The sequence below is a fragment of the Mirounga leonina genome, unplaced genomic scaffold (genome assembly GCF_011800145.1).
Source record: "Mirounga leonina isolate KUSES-001 unplaced genomic scaffold, KU_Mleo_1.0 Mir_197, whole genome shotgun sequence".
NCBI lineage: Eukaryota > Metazoa > Chordata > Mammalia > Carnivora > Phocidae > Mirounga > Mirounga leonina.
The window spans coordinates 8,280,552-8,288,731 of record NW_023270494.1 but is presented as its reverse complement, the minus strand read 5'-3'; positions in this window follow the sequence as shown (position 1 = coordinate 8,288,731).

The window sequence follows — 8,180 nt, the reverse complement described above, 5'->3', positions numbered from 1 at the left end:
TAAGGCCATACTTCAAATCAGTTTCCCCTAATGTCCTTTTTTCCGGTCCAGGATCCTGTCTAGGATCTCACATTTTATGTAGTCATCATGTCTCCTTCAACTCCTCTAGGCTATGATAATTTCTCGGATTAACTTTCCCTGGTTTTGGTGACTGTGACAGTTTTGTTTGTTTGTTTGTTTGTTTGTTTTAAAGTAGGCTCCATGCCCAGGGTGGAGCCCAATGCAGGGCTCCAACTCACGACCTGAGATCAAGACCTGAGCTGAGATCAGGAGCTGGACGCTTAACCAACTGAGCCACGCAGGCGCCTCATTGACCTTGACAGTTTTAAGGAACACTGATCCAGCATTTTGTTGGATGTCCCTCAGTTGGGATCTGTCTGATTTTTTTTTTCATGATTAGACTGGGATAATGTGTTTTGGACAGGAAGTGCACAGATGTGAGGTGCCCTTCTCATCAGCTCGTTTCCAGGGCGCATGCAATCCATAAGATTTATCACTGTTGATGTTCATCTGGAACACCTGATGCAGGGAAGGTTTGTCGGGTTTGTCCACTGAGAAGTTACTCTTTCTCACCCTCCCTGTCTGTAGTGTACTCTTTGGAAGAAAGTCACCTTGCACAGCCCACACCTAAGATGCACTAGCTACATAAGTTGTTTGGAATTCTGCCCAGGAGATTTGCCTGTTCTCCATTTATTCATTCAATTGCTTAGTAATGTCATTATGAACTCATGAGTATTTATTTGATACTTTGGGATATATATCATATTACTTGATTTTCTTGCTCAACCAGCTTTCGGGGGGTTCCTGTATCCTTTTAACATACTCCCATCCCCTTGTGTGGTGTTTGCTCTGTTTTTGTTGTTGCTTTATTTTTTGAACATTGTCTTACATTCTGGTGCTATACGATGTTCCAGGGTAATTTTGTATGTTTCTCATCCCTGTAGAATTAGCCATTTCTGCAAAGATCCCTGGCTCTTTTTACTGGAGAAGATCAAGGGCATTGGGTGTGCTCATTGCTCCTGAGGTGTCATGACTTTTAGGTTCTCTCAGCTGACGGAACAAGGAGACATATGGATGGACACTAACCTGTGCATGTATCTATAAATATTTCTATATGTAATCATCTGTATCTATGTTAAGCTAAATATGAGTTCACAGGGATGTCTCTACTGCATTACCACATGGATACTTCTCACGTCCTCTCCTTATTTATTTATAATCTCCCACTCCAACAATAAGAAACCAGATCCCACCATTCTCCATCCATCAACTTAATTGTCCAATTCTGGCATTCATGCATAATGGCTTCAGAGTTCTTTTTTTTCTTAATAAAGATTTTATTTATTTATTTATTTGAGAGAAAGAGCACACGAGCAGGGGAGAGGGGTAGAGGGAGAGGGAGAAGCAGACTCCCCTCTGAGCAGGGAGCACGATGCAGGACTCGATCCCAGGACCCTGGGATCATGACCTGAGCCGAAGGCAGATGCTTAATCAACTGAGCCACCCAGGCACCCAGCTTCAGAGTTCTTAACTCATCTGCCTGTAGTCTTACAAACTCCACTCATTTCCAAAGTTAATTAGGTCAGTACGTTGTTCCCCAACTTCATTCATTATTTGCTTACATTTGTAATATACTGAAGATTCTTTTGTTGCATTCTACATTCCACCTCAGGATTCCCCCAAATGCTTAAGTGATTTTTAAAAATTTGTATAAAGTCTACTTTCTGCACTGTAAAGTTCTATGGGTTTTGATAAATGTTTAATGTCTTGTACTCATCATTACAGTATCATCCAGAACAATCTCTCTGCCCTAAAAAATTCCCTGTGTTCCACCTCTTCAACTATCCATCCCCTCTGAACTGCTGGGAAGCACTCATCTGTTTACCATCTCTATAGTTTTGCCTTTCCCAAAAGTCATATAATTGTAATCTTATACTTTTTCAGACTTTTTTCACTTAACAGTATGCATTTGATCTATCCATGTCTTTTGATGGCTTGGTGATTCAATTCTTTTTATTGCTGAATAATATTCCATTGTATGAATAGGCCATGGTTTATTTATCCCTTTACCTATGAAGGACATCTTGGTTGTTTCTAGTTTGGGACAATTATGAATAAAACTGCTATGCACAGGCCGATTTCTGTGTGGACATACGTTTTCAAACCAGTTGGGTAATACCTGGAGTGTGATAGCTGAATTGTAGGGTAAGACTGTGCTCAGTTTTATCAGAAACTGCCAAATTGTCCTCCAAAGAGGCTGTATCATTTTGCAATCCCACCAGGAACATATGAGAGTCCCTGCTGATCTGCATCCTTGCCAAAAGTTGGGATTGTCAGTTTTTGTATTTTAGTTATTTTAATAGATATGAAGAAAAAGGTTATTGTTTTAATTTTTAATTCTTTAATGACATACTGAGTATCTTTTCATGTGCTGAGTTGCCATCTATACGCCTTCTTTGGTGAAGTTCTGTTCATATCGTTTACTCATTAATTGGGTTGCTTTCTTATTGTTGAGGTTTTTTTGTCTTGTTTTTTGTTTTTTGAAGATTTACTTATTTATTTTAGAGAGAGAGAGTGAGCAGGAGCAGGGGAGGGACAGAAGAAGAGGAAGAAGCAGACTCCCCGCTGAGCAGGGAGCCTGATGAGGGGCTCAAACCTGGGACTCCGGGATCATGACCTGAACCAAAGGCAGGTGCTATTAACCAACTGAGCCACCTAGGCTCCCCTGACTAGCCCTTTAGTAACCCTTGAAATCTGATCGTGTGAATCTTCCAACTATGCCCTTCTTCTTCAGTATAGTGTTGCCTAACTGAGGTCCTTTGCCTTTTCATATAAACTCTAGAATCAGTTTATTAATATCTACAAAATAGCTTGCTGAGATTTTGATTGGAATAGTGGTGAATCTATAGATCGAGTTAGAAGAACTGACATTTAACAATATTGAGTCTTCTAATCCATGAACATGGTATAGCTCTCTTTTTATTTAAATCTTTGATTTTTTCCCCCATTGGTGTTTTTTGTTTTCCTGCCTGTTTTTATAAATAACATTTCATTGGTCTGTAGCCATGTTTATTCATTTATGTGTTATCTGTGGTTGCTTTCATGCTATACTGTCAGACTTGAGTAACTGCAACAGAAACTACAACTCACAAAGCCTAAACTTATTACCTGGCCCATTACAGAAAAAGTTTTCTGATCCCTGATGCAGAGTTTAAATTGCTGAGCATCTTTCTTTCAACCCTGCTTTCAATGATCTCTTTCTCTTTGTTGGCTTTGGGAAAGAAGACATGATCTAAAAAGGAATAAGGGCATCCTGAACCTCAGCAATGAGTTAAAATTCTCCCTTTCAGGCAGTGAACAGAGGATCAATAGGAACCTTCCTTATTATCAAGGTTTTGTGGGTTGAGTTTAGAAGTAGATTATTTATAGGTTTGTTTATGTTCTGAACTCAGTGCTGTTGGCCTAGCAGTATCTTAATGCCCATCATAGCATGTGAAACACAGAAGGTTCTTAATAAATGTTTGATGGATGAATGAAATGAGGAATGAACAATGTATGACAAAAGAATCCTCTGGGGTCTGTTGAAGTGCAGAAGTAACATCCTCAGGAGCTATGAAATGGGATAAATGGAACAGATGCATGAGCCATGTAGCTAGCAGCGGATATATAAAAAGGATGGTCCTTTGTCTCTCAGGGAAGCAAACAGATAACCTAAACACTGGTTTCTACACTTAGCGAATGCAGTCTTGAATTGAGTCTGGATCAGTACCAAAGCAACAGGGAGAAGAATGTCTATTGAGCATTACCATGCTCCAGGCATCATGCTAGGATCTTTACACATACTATTTCCAAACCACGCAATAGTTGCAAAGTAGCTCTTAGTGATCTAATTTTAAAGATGAGCAAACTAAGAATCAGAGAGCAAAGTGACTCCTTCAAGATCTCTTCATTTTGAAGTAGCAGAGACAAAACTAACTGTGTGTGGGTGGGGAGAGGTGTAAAGGAATCTTGATCCACATGTTACCTTTCAGCCATATTCAGTGCGAGTGCCAGCAAATAGCATAATATGCTGTAGCACTCCCCGCCATCCTCCAGTCAGTATCTATAGATGCCAACTCCAGGGATCTCACAGGCATGTCATAGACATTAAGAGACTAGAAGACATATTTCTATGTCCATGAAAGTCCATCCCTACTCCTAGTTTGTTAATCAATTGATTGGTCAGCCAAGGAAGTCACTTCCAGCTGAGAGCACAGCCCTCCATAGCAGGCACTGGAGGAACATCAGCAAAGGGAGAGACCTACTTCCTTCCCAAAGGAGCCTCATGTTCTCCTTGGGAGTCTAGCACGCAAGTACATGTATGTCCACCAGGAGAGTCAATGAAGTCATTTAACAAGTGATCGTAACCACATAGATTTATATATATATATATATGTATATATATATACATATATATATATAGGCATTGACTCAGTATGACTAAACTGTGGGGACCTCAAACTCTCCAATTGTTTGTGCATTCATTTATACAACAAATCCTCAACAGTATCTGATTGCCACTGTCCAAGTAGTCATCTAAACAACAACAACAACAAAAAAACTAACATTTTTATAGTACTTTATAGTTTACATAGACCTTACAAATACTTTTCCTGCCTTGCAAGGTACCTAGCATAGGAATTATTAAAGTACCCATCTCAAATCTTTGTACACTGAGCTTCAGGTAAGTGAGATGATTTGTCCAAGGTCACAGTTGGTAAGCCAAGGCCTGTCCACTAGCCTCCAGTTCCCTCCACTACCCTCAGGTCCCCAGAGCTTTGATATGCTAATCTTTTCTCTCTGTCCACATGAAATCCACAGTTCCTTCCTCACTGAGCATGCAATGATGAGAGTCTCCTTCTCCTCTCCTGGAACTTCAAAACTGAATGGCCTCTCCTAGAAATGCTTAGCAATTTCTACTCTTGTGACCAGCAAAATGAGATAGCTCCCAATCCAAGAACCAGAGCTGATCTAGTCTACCTCTCGCTTGTGGAGCATGGAGGCTCAGCAGACATCTTCCCAGTGTAATGGCCAGGGCTTCTCCCATGGATCTCTTAGTATGAGGCAAGTGAATCTGGCCCAATTCCAAAGCTCTGTGGCCCCAACCCACTGCCTCACCCATCTCCAAGGTACACACAAATCAGCTCCCCTGTTCTCATCCTCCCACACCCCTATGGCCCTCTGGTGTCTTCCATACTGTATCCCCTACCACTTCCAGGGGATAAACAAGGAAGGGGGAGATGGAAATTGGAGTAGACTCCCTAAAAGAACCATTGGAGAAATCTTTCGCTACCTTCCTTCAACACAAAGCAGCAACTAAACACCCGAGCCATGTGGAACCAGCGCTTGTATTGACAGAACCGTTTTGGGCATCTCGTGACAGGTTGACCAGGGTCCTTCCCCAGAGGGGAATATTTTGCTATGAGCAAATCTCAAGGAACGGCCTCATCCAACTTCCCACCTCAGAGGAAGCAGAACTGACAGGCGAATTCCCAGTACCTGAGAAAAGCAGCAGGGCCAAAGGGTGACCGTGAGGTTCCTGAGCTTCTCTTGAAGGCCACAAGTGTTCATTAACTCTTCCTGCTCTTTACTCAGGATGTCTTGGATACTTTCTGAAAGGCAGGTTGAAGTGCAGGAAGATAAAATGGATTAACCGCTCTGAGGATGGGTAACGATTATGACCCAAGCCCCCAGGATCCCGAGACTGCCATCCAACCACCTAGCTGATGCCGCTCGTCTTGGAACCCATAGGACAGACATGCTATACAAATAACAGGTCATAAACCAGAGAGGGGCCAGCAAACGCTCTGAAATGTGTGCTCAGCGGTAAGAGTGGTCTCCCCTACGTCGCTGGGCTCAGCGCAGGGAGAGGCTCACTGTATCTTGTGCACTGTGGTATCCCTGACACCAAGCACAGTGCCTGGCACATAGGTGACCCATCCAACCTTAATGAGTGGCAGAGACTCTCTACACCTTCTCTATCCCAGAGCTGAGTCCAGGCACCAACACCAAGCAAGACCAATCCATTTCAGTGGGCACCAAAGCGATGACCCCGGGCACTTTCTTCTGCTGCACTAATGAGGTTGTAACACATAACTTGGGCCAACGTGGTTGGAACACAGAATCGGAATGCAGGAGGGGTCTGGTGAGGACCCAAGGAGGGAAGGTGAGCCGTTACTGCGCTTAAGAGCTTCGCACCTTCTGGATGGAGGCACCAGCCTGCTGATGCGTGAAAGGCAGTCAAACTCAGAAGATTCTCTGCAGGAAGGAAGGAAGGGTCTTGAGCCATTTCAAAGCAGGTGATTCGTCCCACGATTCATGATCCAAGATGAGTCGCTCTAAACATTAACTTGTGGAACACTCAGACGTAATAGAGCAGATTTTTCGTCCAGGAGCTCTGAGGGAGGAATCATTATTTTATGAGAAGTATTAGTACCACAGTTGTTGCTACTGTTCTTACTGCTACGATGTTCTTGTCTGACTCACAACGTTTCCCTTTGGCTTAAACTCCTTGGATCTCCCCCATCCCCCAGATTTGTTTGAGGAGGTATGTATGAATCTATAGAGAGAGATGGATCTCGGCCCCAAGATTGGGCAGAGCTCCTGCAGCTGCAAGGTTATAAGCCCATAAATAAAGTTTATGGTTAAACTGGCCTGACCTGGCTTTGCCCCTAGGTACAGAAGCCGTATCTTGTCATTAGTATGCAGAACACATCAGCCTAATGTCTGCTCATTTGTTCTCAAGCCACTCTGCTCTATAAATCTTTCGGTGAGGGCGGAGTGGGGGGGTGCGGGGGGCAAAGTGAAGGGTAGACGGAGAAAGGGTCAGGATGGGGCGGGTGGGGGCTGTTCTGAGTTTCACTGCTAAAATCCAACAGGCCACCACTAGTGCATGTGCTTGGTAGAGGGGAAAGTCACAAGTCACATAAAATGCAGTATTTTGTTTCTCCAGTGATCGGTGAAGCAGTAGGAGGCTGTGGGAAATCTAATTCGTAAGATGAGACCATTCTTTAATTCCACGAGTTCCAAAAACAAGTTCAAGGTTATGTATCACAGGATTTTACGTAAAAAAGCAAAGCTCCCTGCTTTGGGGGTTCCTTATTTTTGTCTCTGCCTTTGTTCTGTTCTTATTTTAGTGTTTGTTTGCTTGTTTTTTGGTTTGGGGGTTTTTTTGCATTCTAGGGAAGGACTAGATTTCGCTTGCCCACCCCACATGGGGGACTCTTAGAGAAGCAGATGGGGCCGTTTTCATATTTCCATCCTCGGCAGGCTAGCAGCTGCTGGGTGTGAGGGCTCAGCTCTGGGTCATCTCTGTTGAGGGCCACATAAGAATAAAACGAGGGTGAACAGGCATGCAGGAGAGCTGACCTTGGAAACCTCCCTGAACTAGAAGCTATTGAGAATTGATTTCATTTGCTGAAGGTGAGAGTTCTTCTTTGCTGGGGTAACTTCCAGACCAGGATAAATCCTGACTCTGGGAGTGTCCTGCCTGGGGACTCTGGTGCTGGGGAGTGGGGGCGGGGGGAGGGTTTAGCAGAGCAGGCCTGATATTTGTTGCCTCAAGACTTTCCAATTTCCCATGGGGAGCAAGCAAGGGGACATCTCACCTTCAGCCTCCATGCGGGAAGAAAGAACCTACAATGGCTCATTGGAAAGGGGTTGCAGGAATCAGAGCAGAGCCTTAAATGGCTCATGTCCAAGAGGCCAAGTGGCCAGGTAGGGCAGGAAGCTGGAGAAAAGGGTTCAGCCCACCTTATGTAGTCTGCCCAGCCCCTAACATTGTTCTTGGCGTGGAAGTTGGTTAAAGTTAACCCAGGGTAGCCTTGAAGGGGAAATCAGAAGCACGGTCTTGTAGCCTCGGGGGTCTGAGTGGAGGAGGGGGTGGGGTCACTGGTCCCAGTTTACTTCTCCAATCCTTGAGGATGGGGCCCAGGGGCCTGAGGGTATTTTGAGGCTGAAGGTTTATATTCAAGCCTCAAGCCCTTTATTTTATTATTACTATTTTTTTTTTTTTTTTTAAAGTAGAACATGCAACTCCTGATCTCAGAGTTGTTAGTTCAAGCCCCACACTGGGCATAGAGCTTACTCAAGACCTGTATTGTATTGTATTGTATTGTATTGTATTGTATTGTATTGTATTG